The following is a 13,920-nucleotide window of genomic DNA, read 5'->3' as shown; positions in this document are numbered from 1 at the left end:
TGCTGCAGATTAGGGACTTGCACAATTTTCAGCTGCGGGCACAGATCTGCCACCTTTTTACGGGATAACGCTGCCCTGAGCAGCACTGCCCTACAGTTGGTTTTCCTGCAGCCGCAAGGGCAGTGTCTGCAGTACCTTGCTGGTGTCCTGGCTCCTGCCACGTTTATCCAGACCGTCACCTCCTCTCATGCACATACTCTTTTCCCCGAGTGCAGCGAGCTGCTGCGTGGGACCATCTTAGCACTGCGAGTTGGTGCGGCAGCATATCAAGCAGGAGGCTTTGGCTTCTACACAGAAATCGGAGGCAGGTTTTGGAGAAAGTTGCTACACTTTTTGGCGCGAAAGCCACGGCAGCATATGGCCCAATGTTCTCAGTTTAAGGCTGACACTTAACATTATTTAACAGTTTCTGTGTTAGGTGCTTTATAAGGTAAAGGAAATTAACAATTTTCAGCTAATTAGATCACTCAATTGGCTGAACATCCTGGACACCTCTTAGAAAAAAAACAGGTTGGCTCAGGCGACGGAAAGGCTAATGCCTCTTCCATTATCACTTATGAGGAGAGGGAAATAGTTGGAAAGGATGCTGTTATTTTAAAAACACAAATGAAAAATGCCTCAACTATTGGACACTCCTGTAAACTTACTTTTCTCCCAACCACCACCTTTCTAGAAAGCAGGGCGTCAATTTGCCCACCACTACATGTGTCCCAATGCCCCTGGCTACAGCAGCAGCTCTGGTGCCACCACAGTCTGCGTTTATTGCCTTCAAGTTTCCTCTCGTGACTCCTGCTGTACAAATCTGTAAGAAACAGATTTTTTGGAATGAGAAAAAGATGGACAAGGAATTGGGTGGCCGTTCAGGATGGTCTGCTCTCCCACTGTGGCACACAAAGAGAAGCCCACTCTTTTGGGACAGCACTAACAATGCAGCACTGAGCCTGGCGTTTGGGAAGAGAAAAGCATTAGCCCGAGTCCGGCTCAAAAGAGAAGAATTAGGAAAACAACAGAGGTTTCTTACTGCATTTAGTGTTGCACTGTAGCTTTTTTACTCTTTGTAAAAAGCTGGAAAACACATGCCCCTCAAATGATTTAAGACTGTATTTTAAAAGTGGTTGTTTGAAATGAAGCTGAGATCCCTTATCCCTTGAGTAGAGTTTGGGGCACTAGTAATCTACTGCTGGCTTACTGTTATCTCCTCCGCCAAGCTCACAAAGAGGAGAGTGAATGGGCACGGCTCTTACAAGGAAAAAAACCTGACAGTGGGGCTGCTGAGATGTCTGATAATATCGGGGAAGTGAAAGTGGTAGTGCAGTGAAAATGGATACTGCGTGATACATTAGATTTAATCACTTGCATTTCAATTAAGCTTTTCCACAAATAAAGATTGGGAAGTACTCTGCGGGCTCCCTGCGGGGCTGGAGCACCAAGCGCCGTTGGTGCTGCGTGCCCCGGCTGGACGCACACAACAGCGCTTCTGCAGCTCGCTCAGGCTGAAACTCCCCTTCTGCCTCCCGGGGTCCTCCCTCTTTGGACCCATCTTCCCATTTCACAGTACGCAAGAGGCATCCCACGCACGTCAGCACCCCCGGAAGATCTCTGTCCCGGGACTGCTGTGCCTGTGGTTCAGGGGATGAGCCTATCCATCATGGAAACGAACCTACCCTCATGCAAACACAACGGCCTTAACATGCTAGTTTTAAGCACAAAACTTGGTAAGCTTTGAGAGTAGAGCGGGCTAAAACAAAAAGACTTTCCATTTTCAATTTATTTAGACTTTTTGCACCTTGAAATTCAGTTCTCCCCTTTCCCCATCCTCAAAAATCATCAATAGCATTTTACTGGGGAGATGATTATCAAATTTCCTTTTCTGCCTTACTGATGAATTAGAGCTGCATGAAATGTAGAGGCTTCTAATGGAAACTCTGATTGCCCTTAACTTACTGCATTGCCAGTAGCACTGCCAGAGAATGGAAAAACCACTAAGGCTCCTACGGCTTATGATAGTTGGGGGTTTAGTATGTGTTGGGAAATGTAAGAAAGAATCACAGGAGGGGTTACTGTCACACCCCAGAAGCTGTCTCATTCAAAAACTGAAGGAGAAATAAAACTCACGCATACAAGAATAGTCTAACTTTAACTCAGTACCATTGTGGTGAAACGCAATCTGCTACAAGAGGCTGCGTACGATGCCAAGTAGCATATTACGTACCCTGCTGCCAAATTCTGGCAGGTACTGCATACAGGCGCCCACAAAAAACCTGTCCAGAAAAGTGAGTACAGGGATGACCACCCAACGCTGGCTGTGCTGCGGGAACAGCAGAGAGGTTATTGCATACTCTCCTGGACACATCAGCCAGATGGGAATGTGATGTGTTACTCAGAAGGACCAGGAGGCACAGCCTGGACTGTGATAAGCAGGTATGTCTCTCACCAGCAGTAAGTCCTCTGCTCTCATGGCATATTTCCATGCATAAAAGAGCTGGGCAGGCAGAAACTGCTGGTTAGACCATGGATATAGAGGAAAAGTGGTTCACAGAGCTTGTAGTGTGCGGGGATTTTTTTATGTTCAGCAGAATTTGGCCCTGTAGATGAACCATTAACACTGTAGTAGAAGTGACAATTAAAGGCTTATACATCTAGAGTACATCTTATACATACAAAAATGTTGTAGCAGCTAGTAAACATCTGTAATTGGTGTTACTTGCTCTTGCTCACTCTTCCAACCTCTCTGCATTGCAGTCACCTTTGTATTCTGTGCCTGGCCCTGAAAAGCTCCAACTGTGTCCTCTCCCTCCTCGGTTTACGTGTGTTGGGGTGGGGGGAGTGAGGAGGGAGGTAGGGGAGAGGGATGGGGAGCAGGTGGTGTTTAATCAGTCTGGCAGGGAAACAGGCAGTTACCAGGGGTCCTTTTGGGGGTGGCATGAAGGTGGTAAGCATGCCCTCTGGCAGCAGGGTACCTCTTTTCCTCCTTCCCATGGCTGAAGGTAGGGGCAGGGGAAGGAAATTGTGCATGGTTATGGGTGAGAGCTGTTGTGAATGAAGCCGGCTCCACCAGCCCAGGCTCCCCCCAGTTAACTCTGACGAACCTCCTCCCAGTGTAACCACGCTCTTCTGGGCAGGCAGAGCCCATCGTGATGGGATAAACTGCTCCATCTATTCCACCCTGAGCCATGAGGCTGGCCAAATTGGGCTGCAATCACCCCGTTACAAGCTTCAGTGCAGGACCTGCTGGGGACTGGTGAGCCTCGCAAGCCTGTGCAGTCAGAAGGCAAAGTCTTATATCCTAATGGACTGAGCTCTCTCTCATTTGACTCCTCTTTATCCCTTGCGGAAGGAAATGGTGCGACTCCAGACGGCACTGGATTAGATAACCTCGAGGCTGGGCCTCGTCTGATGGAGCCAGCCCTCTCCGCAATTGCATGAGATAAGCCACTTCGGCTTCCCCCTGAACATTGATACTCGACAGTTAAAGGGCTTTTATTTGCAACGTTGGTTTCCCCTCTCTCCTCTAAAAACTTTCTGAAGTTTTTAACTGCTTTAAATGCATTTACGTGTCTGTTCTCCCTCTGCCACTGTTCTCCCTCTAAGTCCCAATCAATGCAGCAGCCTTTCTGCTTAGCAACAGATATCATGCCACCCTGGTCTGCTGCTCTCTACAAAGCCTCTCCATTAACTGCAGAAACAAGTTCAAGGCCACATCTTTGAGTGCTCTGGACCACCACCTGGACACGGCTTCTTCTGACGGCACATTTCCACCAGAGCCTTGAAACCGCCCCCCTGCAGAGGGCAGTTCCCGAGTCCCTCCGGTGGCACACCAAACGAGGCAGAGCCCGGCTGCGTACCTTCCCCCTCTGCAGATAACAAAGATGAACCTTGCCCCTTCCAGATCTACAGAGAGAAATCATCTCCAGTATGTTGATTATCTTCAGCTGGCCCTTCTGGCTGGCCCTGCCTCTCTCGCCCACCCACACTCACACGTCAGGAAGACATCGGGCTCTTTCCCTGCATTATGAAACCTGGCAATACTCTAGTACTGCAGGTGATGGGCTCTGTGTAACTACAGAAAGTGCTCCAGTACCCTGAAGACTCCTTCCCTCTTGGACCGAACAGTATTTCTTAACTTCACTTCTTGTGTTATTATTGTCACTTCAATAGGATACTGAACCATGGCTACTTCACCTCCCAGGTTCTCTCTCTCTCATGCAGGTGAAGGACACACAGTCCTCCTGGACCCCTGCAATATTCTGCTGTTACTTCCTCACTGCCTCAGTATTACACCTTTACAGATTTAAGTATCTTTGGAAACAGCGTCCCCGTTGCGCTCCACGCCAATGTTGGAAGGCCTCTCCGCAAGCAAATCTGCACGCCACTGCTCTCTCAGCCGAGGGACACCTGCTTTGAGAAAGGGCAGGACCCCAGAAAGCTGGGCCAGAAACCAGTGCGGGTCACGATGCTGCTATACCTCTCCCATGGTTTCCAAAAGTTATGACAGTTTGCTAATTCATGTTATGAGAGCCTGGCTCTCGTCCATTTTAAAACACGTTGAAGATACCAAGCAAACAGTGTTCTGCGTGAAGGTGACCTATTCAAAGTCCTATAGGACGGGCAATCCTATCTGTAAGACTTCTGTTAAAGTCTGTCACACAGCCCTGACCCCTCACTGTGAGACGGTATCACTGGGACCTCCTCTTTTGGCAAGCCTGCCTTACAAAAATAAAAACAACGCCCCCCTCCACCCCACATCCATAAACATGATGGCTCTGCGACTCCAAATCCAGGTCTGCATTTAATTTTTAGTTTTAAAATAAACAAATGAAACTTTTTTCCAATTAGCATTTAACATATATTCACACACTTGACTGTATAGTAACACAACAAAAGGCAGCTCTTCAGCTGGCACAGATTAATTAGCTCCAATGATTGCTGGAGCTGATTTACACCAGAAACTGAGAATCCAGCCCAGAATTTAGTTCAGAGTCATGGAGAAAAAGCATGGGGAGAGTGGGATGTGGAGGGAAAAATCTTACAAAGCTAGTAAGCTAACCCACTATTTCACATCTCTCTGGTATGACATTTATATAGAACAGCTTAGATAAAGTTTAGAAGATCAAACATTTTCCTCAATTTTCACAGTACAAAATGTTCTATGTCCTTTTAATGTGACACATTAAAACAGAATATAAGAAATTTCAGCCGATCAGGTCTCGTGGACACCCTCCTCCTTCACTGGACAGTGAGGCTTCTCCAGAAGTTCTGAGTGAGAAATTTAGCTATGTCGTCTAAAAGAAATTGAGAAAGTCTGGAAGAAACATGTGCAACTTGCATGTTACCCATTACCAAAACTAGGATTTATTAAATGGCAAGAGAAATAATTGGTTTCTTTTCCTTTTCTTTTTTTTCCTCTTTTTTTTTTTTTTTTTTTGCAAACACCAAGTCTTAAAATTGAACTGCCTAGCCTAATGAACCCTTTCTATATGCAGGATGAATGAAAAAGCATTTCAGCTTGTAAGGGATAAGACTTTATGCAAGTGAGAGACAACATGGGTTAAAATTCACCTTGCTTCTCACTCCTCATCTCTGATGGATTTTTGGAGAACGATGGACATCTGGAAATCAGTTTTACATAGAAAAATAGAAAACAGGGAAGAACTAGGAAGATGAATAAAGGCTCATCACAGACACAAAAGACCAGAGCAAAAAGAAGCTTGGATTTGGGTATTCTTGTCTGGCAAGGAGGCAGGCAGTAAGGCTAATGAAGCATTTGCGATATGGGACGTATGCCAGCGTAACAAAGAAGATGTGCATCAGCTCTGCAGATGTGCCAAAGCCCCCAGAGCAAAATAATGACATAATCACCATCAGTGTCACAGACCAGACTGTACACAAGGTGACATGGGAGAGAATAAATAAGAGTCTTTAGAGGCCTGTAGTACACACACGGGAAGGAACAGCCATTCCTCACAACTGCCACAAGAGAGTGGCGAGATGTTGGGTATAATGTGTGCAGCTAGCAAAAGAAATCTTGAATTGTGCAAGGCTAACGCACTATAAATTGGTGCTTTTCTCGATCTCCAGTTGACATTTCAATTCCCACTACCCCTTGTTGAATGCAAAATGAAATGGCAGTAGGAGTCGGAAGAGTTTGCCAAGTTTTGTTTTGGTTTTGTGGGTTTCTTTTTTTTTTGTATTTTGGAAGGGGGCTGTTTTGTTTGAGAAGAGGATGGGGCAATAAGGATGAGTACCGGTAAATAATTGTAAAAGAAAAAAAAAACAAAAACCAAAACCCCCAAAACAAAACACAGCACACCACCACTACATGCACACAGGCATAGAAACCCTGCACCATTCAGCTGGAACAATCCTAGGATTCCCCCAAAGCAAAATTAGAAACAAACGAGGATGGGTTTTGCTTTTTGGGGGGGGGGGTTGTGCTTTCTGGTTTACTGCTATCCATGAACTAAACCAGGAAAAATCCCAGTAAAATATTTTTCCACGCTAAAATACAAGATGACTATTTCATTGATCAGTAATAAAACACCGCTTAGGGCAATTTAGTACTTAACATGTTATTTGCGGTGGGGAGTAATCTGAAAAGCTCTGAGTAGCCTTAAATCATTTCACAACAGCTCTTCCTGCATAAAAGCAAGTGTTCGCCTCCATACAGCTGTGTGATTTTGTGGTATATTTTTCTACAGGACTTTTGTCAATTTTTAAAGGGAACATCTGTTTGATAAAGTAGAACAACATTGGTAGTAATCCACAGGCCTAAGTGGGCAAACTGTGAAAGAGCAGGAGATAGGCTGAAGGTGCCAACAGGACTCCCGCAGAAGGAACGCTCAAGTACGTAATTGTTTGCAGGATCTGGCCCTACAAGAGGAGCTCAGAAGAACAAAGCACTTGGCTTCACCAGTGTCCCTTTTCATTGCTTCTAATGAAAGATTCATAAGAATAACTTTAATTTTTTATGATCTTTTTTTGCATTACTGTATTAGCTGCGTCTACTTTGTATGCAATTTCTTCTTAAATACAGAAAACCTGTTTCAAAATGCCAGGCATAATAACTTAATCAGTACAATAATTCATCTTGATTGTTGTGCGGTCCTTCTTAACAGTAAGGAAGTGAGGTGGAGCCCAGAAAATGTTTTATATGATTATTCCTTTTCATTGCAAAGTGATGTATTTATGAAGAACGCAGGTGAAGGTCCGGAGTGGAGTTCTTTTTTTTTTTTTTTTTAAGATGAAAAAAAATTATTAAAACCTCCCTAATTTGCTAGTTAAACTTTTCAGTGGAAGAATGATTGTATTTGTCCTTTTTGGCTTCGCCCAATTAATTGGAGCAGTAACATAACGATTGTTAATAAACAGCTCTAATTTGACTGTACTTCTTGCCTATCTACTAACCACACCATATCTTTGTTTAGCATATCATCAGGGGAAACAAGGAAGCATGTATATAATTTTGTTCTGGTGTATATGAAGTTTAATAATTACGCCACAGAGGATTCTAAATTAATCGCAGAAGGCACAACAATATTAATAATCTGTTTAGCAAACTCGGGCATCTTTGCACTTTGATGTTATGAGCAGAGACAGTATGAACTGTGGCAGTTTTTTAAATTGGGCGAGTGTTTGTTTCTGTTACAGCTTATACCAGTGTTTTCTTTTATGCTTTTTCTACTGTGCACCTTTCTTCCCTCTAAGAAAAAAAAACAAACCACAAAACAAAACCACAGAACGACTCAACAAACAAGCCTGTGCTTATTTGGGTGCGTTTCGGTCAAAGCTGACAGATCGAATTTTTCATTTATTTACCAAAGTTTCATTGCAGCCGTTCTTCATAATTACAGCAGCGTTTTAATTTTTTTTCTTCCCTTGAATAGGAGAGAAGGGGTTCTGAGAAAGTTTTTAATTAGCTAAATAGGTCTGTGTAATCTAGATGAAATAAACACGCCCGTTTGAAAGGGTTGTTAGAACTTTTCCAGCCATTTAATCCATAGATGGCTGAACACAATGATACCTTCCACAGAAAGCTACAGCCACCACCAGCAGCTGTTAGAAGAGAGCTTGCTCCCTGCTCCTATTGATAACCCTTTGTGGAATGAAGAAAAAGAGCTGAGGGAAGGAGAACTGAATGTCAGACAATAGACATCGCTACACACACTGTCTCTGAACTTTCCTCATCTCTGAAGGACAATTAATTATGAAGGCCTTTGGGGTAGGTCGAAGCAAGGGAAAACCTACTGCTGGCCCAGCACTCCAGCCGCTATCTCTGTGTTTGTTAAATGGTTGTGCCTGTTGGGGAACCAGAGTAGCAGCCACCAAAATAGCCAATAGATCATTTAGGAAAAAAGAGCAAAAGATTTTTTTATGTGTGTCTGTCCTTGTATAATTCTATTCTCACTGTGAAATCATCCATACACAAAACACAAGGACAATTTTTTTTTTTTTTTTTTTAGAAGAGCCACAGGGTAGGTTACAGTCAGAAACGGCCTCTCAGTGGTGTGTTAAAAAGGATGGTCTTTTCACCAAATCATTTCACAGAGGCAAAACAGACAAACACAAAGAGTTGAGACTTTTTCTCCTACATTAAATAGAGTAACTGATAAGGTCAGACATATGATACCTAAAGACATGAATCTGTGAACTCTTGAAGTCAAAGGACTTCTCTGTGCAAAGGAACAATCTTTCAAAGGAAATAGATCATAGAACTCCACTGAATCCCCTTTAAACTTTATGAAGCAGGAGGAGAAAAAGCTCTAAGTAGGGAAGCTTGACAGAAGAGCCTTGAACTATTTTCTGAAGGAAAGATGAGACCCTCCCTAGGCTGCCACAAAACATCTTTTTTTTTCTAAAGGCTCTTCTGAACTTTGATATGTGCCAAGACACCGCTATTGAAAGCTGTATAATTATGTGCTATAGCCACTGTAGAAAATGCTTTGTTCACCACAACAAAGAACAATAAGCAAAGTAAAGTGACATTACGCTGTATCTTTTTCTTTAAGAATGTTGAGAAAGGTCACGGTACGTTATAACTAATAAAGCTGTTGAGTAAGGAAGTTTAAAGTTGATCTTGCTGTGCTTAAATGTAACCCAATGACAAAAAGGCAGAGGGAACTAAAATTGTAATGACGTTAAAAAATAGATCATATATCAACGTGCCAACTTCATTATACAAACACCTTGAATCCAAAGGACACAAACAGAAAAAGCGAGTGTAGTCCTGCAACAGGATTCCTCTCGTGATTCTCTCCCTAATAGCTTCCAACTACAATCTGCAGTTCAACTAACTGCAAAAACTGATTAATAAGCATTAACTGATACATGCAATGCACGGACCTTCTATTGCAAGCCGTGGATTTTGTTACTTGATTAAAAACGGGCTTCATTTCCTGTGCGGTTTCAAGGAAAGCTCTGGTGTTTCACAAGAGAGCCTCTTCAACATTAAAAAAAAAAACAAAACAAAACCAAAAGAAAAAGGTCTGAGGGCATCAATTACATTTCCTGAAACCAAGATTTTTAGGTGAAAAAGAAGTTCCACCTAGACACCTATGTTTCAGTTTTTCTTCAGAGGAATCAGGACAGTTACGTTTGCTTTTCTCAAATTGCCAAAGCAGCTTTACTCTCCTTGCTGCAGATCACCAGACAGCAGCCTTCCGACTTTGTCTTTAAGAATGCTGAGAACGATGGTGAAATGCTACAACAATAAAGCCCTTGAAGGAGGACGTATACAGCTGAGGGAAAAAATGCGAGGAGTTTAATACTGAAACAAACAACTGTCCCGTTAAGCTGTGCCCACTGCTGGTACCACCAGAAGTGCAGAGGCTGCCAGGGCAGAGCAGTTTGCATGGAAAGAGCAATCTCTGAGATGGAAGTTAGCAAGATACGGACTTGATTTTCACTTCTCTTGAGGCCGCTTTGCACTGCTCCAGTTGTGTAAAGCAGTATTAGGGTGGTTATAAATTGTACTTTACAGTGCCTGTGTATCGCAAAACCACTCGTAAGTGGCCTTAGTTTAAATAGGAATCAGGTTCGAAGGCTGATTAATTCTCCTTTTGATGAACACCAATTCAGGTCAAGATGAATCCTGCAGATGAAACTAGGGAAGAATACAGGTTCCTAAAATAAGCACATGAGTGGCCAGAATTTTCGACAATTTAGGATGTCTTAATTTTTGGATGCAGTGCTGGGCACACTTCATTTTCAGGGAATGGACTGTTGAGGACCTCCTGACAAAGTGGCTCTCATTAATAGATCTCCAGTTGAGCATCCCAAAATGGAACTGGCCTAAAACCATCATCACTTCTGAAAATTTTGGCAGCCAGCACTCCTCTCAAGGGTTCGTAGGCCGCTTACGTGACTGGGTTATTACTTAGATTTTATAGGTGGTGTTATTTGAATTGTTTTACATAATCTCATTGATTTTTATGGGACTAACTCAGAGTGCCGTAAGTTAAACATTCTGCTAAGACTTGAGTACAACTGGTCTTAATTAGGTTTTTCCCACTAGTACGGTTTTCCCCTGCCAAAAGCAGAGCAAACTTCTTAAAAATGGTTTTCTCCCCCTTCGAAACGACGACACGTGCCATAACTAGCGCTATGAAAAGAGGCAATCATCACATCAAGCCCCACTGTACCAAAACTGCATACAGTGTATTTGTGCAAATAACGCAGCTTGGCAGACGTTTCACTATTGTGATCAATCTCAATAACTACGTCTGCAAAATCGGGCGAGTTCCCGTGAAGCAGCAGGCAGGCTGAGCTCAGAAAGATGGCGTGTGCGGGGGCTTGCTTTGGTGCTCATTCGCTCGCTACGCAGAGGAGCGTGGCGAGTGTAAGGAGTAGGCAGGAGGGCACAGAGTGAAATCACTAGCACAGAGAGACCCTGAGACTTCAGAACTAAGACTGAGTCGTTAAATGCCCACAAGGAAAAGGAACGGGCATCGTGCAGAGAGACGTTAATACACGGAGAACAACGGTAACTACAAAAAAGTGCCAGGGAACAAGGATGATGGAGGAGGAGTGGAAGCCAAAGCAAGGTTAAAAACCAGGTATTGTCCTCAGGCCAATTTCTTTTGCTTGTTGTAAGTACATAAATAGGGAAAAAAGATCTTATTTATGGTTTTTAACCATATTTTTATTTTAAATCACAGAGTGTCCCTCTTGTTTGAAATCATCCTGCCACAGTCACAAGTGTGAGCTCTCATGATCTGTGATAGGATGGATTTTGAAAGAGAGTTACGAAATTATTTGGGATTTTAATTTTTTTTTTTCTTTTAATGCATAGCAACAATACCTGACTTTAATTATTGCAGCTGGCATTCAAAAGCCTATGGCAACACCACAGATGAGACAGATATCAAGTGGCACAGCAAGCTGTCTTCTCTTTCTGACCAACTTCAGCATTTGTGCTGGGACACTGACATTTGCGGCTTTCATTCACCAAGACAACCCACCTTCTCCCTCCCTGGAAGAACGGCCCCAGAGCAAAGAAGCATCTTCACCTTCCACAAAAAAAATAGTGGGTTCCCCCCCCCTTTCAAAACTTAGTTGCAAATTGCTCTGGGCAGCTCAGCACAGGTTTCTCCAGCTAACCCTACTGCGAGAGAGAAATGTGGAACTGGCTACACACATACACACACGTGTGCACACAAAACACAGGCAAAGTTGCATCGCACCGGAGGAGGCATTGTATCTGTCTCTGGCTCACAGCCACAAGGGTACAATGGCAAAGCTAAAAACGATAGGACATGTGGTTTGTTAAACAGCTTATTTGACTTTGCTACAAGCTGTCAGTAGCAACGCGCAGGGAAAGGAACACAGTATCACAGATTCCTGAGCAAATCAATGGCACAGCCTGATATGGACCAAATGCACATTTTAGCTTTATCATTTTTTCCTAATAGTCAATTTAGGAGTAATAAAGTATATGCATGAATTTCACCCAAGAAGAGATAAAGGGAGAGGGGTTAGGAATAGTAGTGTAGGTGATTTAAGAAAAACAGCGTATCAGACTAATCAGAAGATCAGCAAAGCATCATTGAAGTATGAGAGGAAGGAACTTTGATGATGCTAAATATGGCAAAAGCTCAGTTTGCTAAATCCTTTTGGATCCAATTTCAACATTACAGTACTTGTCATTTTTGCTTTGCAGCTTGTGGGGGAAGGGCCAGGCATTTATCAGGAAAAGTTACACTGGCTACATTAAAAACTGCGCTGTGCAGTTTCACGATCTCATAACTGCTGGATCTTCAGTGCAAACCCAAGATTTAAACCTCTAGAAAACTCTCATTATACTAGATAACACAAGAAAGACTGAGTGAAAGAATCTGCAAATCATTGCCATTTATAATATCTCTTTCCCTCCATGATGGGGGAAAAAAAGCCAGGGGCTCCTTTCCTACCAGCTACTAGACCCCTTGGCCGAGAGGAGGAGACTGCAGTCACCAGCAGCACTAAACATACGAGATTTATATTTTCTTATCTACCTGAAAACACCTATATGCTCCCCACAATTCTTCACTGAAGTAATCCATTTACATTAACACTGCAACGAACGTTTTGAAGAGGAGTAATTAAGTGCCTGAAATCATCAAGGATATGAGAACTTTTGAGGGCAAAGAACATTTCAACCTACATTCTGCAAACAGGAAAAAGTTGCGTTAAGAAGAAAAAAAGCTTGAGGGAATTTAAGCACATTTTGACAGAAAAAAGTTAGTCACACTTCTCTCCTTATGTATTTCCTTTCCTTTTCCTGTGTTTAGCTATTATAGGCATACAGGTAGACCTACCTCCCGGGGAGGGAGTCTCCTGTCTTGTGCATGGGTGAGTACCTAGCAGGGCCACAGCCCTCAGGAGGGCCTGGGGGGGCACGGCACACCAAACACGAAGCCTGGATGTTGTCATCAGCTGCAAGGAATGGCAAACCCCTCGAGGAACATCCTCTTCCCCCCTCGTTCTTCATCTGCCCCTTCCATGCAACCATTCTCCCAGAAAACTCTGTGTGCCCAGAAGAGGGGGAAGGAGCTGAGAGAGCCGAGAAAGTCTTTGCTCAGAGACTTTTTTGCATCATCTGAACTTACGTGCTGTGAAAACGAGCACTGCTAAAAATCCCTCGGAAGGATTTTAGGCAGGAAACTACCCTCCTTATGCCGACAAATGTCACTTTTGCTACAGGAGGGGCTCATTATGCAACTTGACCCCCAGTGAAAGGTGCAGACAAAAAAAAAATATTAATAATTAGTACCACCATCGCCTTCCCACTCCACTTCACCAAGAGATGGGGTTACTCGAGCCTCCCCCTCACGCACACCCTGTTCAAATGCATCATTACATCTGACTACCTGAACAATGCAAACTGCCATCCTCAGCAGGGAGAAACACTCTCCCGTGGTATCGCCGAGGGTCAGCATGTTAATGATAACAATAGTCTGCTGAGCTACCAGGCTGGCCTGTAAACAGGAATCTTAATCAAAGCCACAAACCCGTTACAGCAGAAAACAGAGCGCATTTACTTCGAGTAGTCATTTTATCCTGCAGCTTGACAAAGCAAATGCATTTTAGTTCTATAAATCAAATGAAGGAAAGCAGAGGAAGGTAATTGCAAGTGTTTGATCACACAATTACGGAGCTTTAGAAGAGCTGTGAGGTGACTTCTTTCACTACTGTCCCTCCTAAAGGAAACTTCAAAAAGTCGAAACTAAGAAACTTATCAAAAAAAGTGAAAACTTTTATCTCTCGTCAAGTCCTAGTGAGGCGTAAGTCTCCAGCTACCAGGACTAAAAAGATTAATTAGCGTCATTGAGGGATGTGGAATGCCCAGATTCCACCGGTCACGGCCACAACAAAAAGGTACATTATTTTAAAGGCAGCCAGGACCACGGAGCGACTCACACACACACAGAAACAAAGATCGGTGCC

General features: G+C 43.4%; 1 protein-coding gene across 2 annotated transcripts in view; it reads right to left on the bottom strand.

The window, feature by feature from the left end:
* The window catches only part of PROX1 (prospero homeobox 1), a 44,896-nt gene that overhangs the window by 9,157 nt on the left and 21,819 nt on the right, over nt 1–13,920 (bottom strand). The gene's annotated exons all lie outside the window — the stretch shown is intronic.

The sequence above is a fragment of the Mycteria americana genome, chromosome 3 (assembly GCF_035582795.1).
Source record: "Mycteria americana isolate JAX WOST 10 ecotype Jacksonville Zoo and Gardens chromosome 3, USCA_MyAme_1.0, whole genome shotgun sequence".
NCBI lineage: Eukaryota > Metazoa > Chordata > Aves > Ciconiiformes > Ciconiidae > Mycteria > Mycteria americana.
Note: the sequence above shows the minus strand (reverse complement) of the source record. Positions and strands in the feature narration are given on the sequence as shown.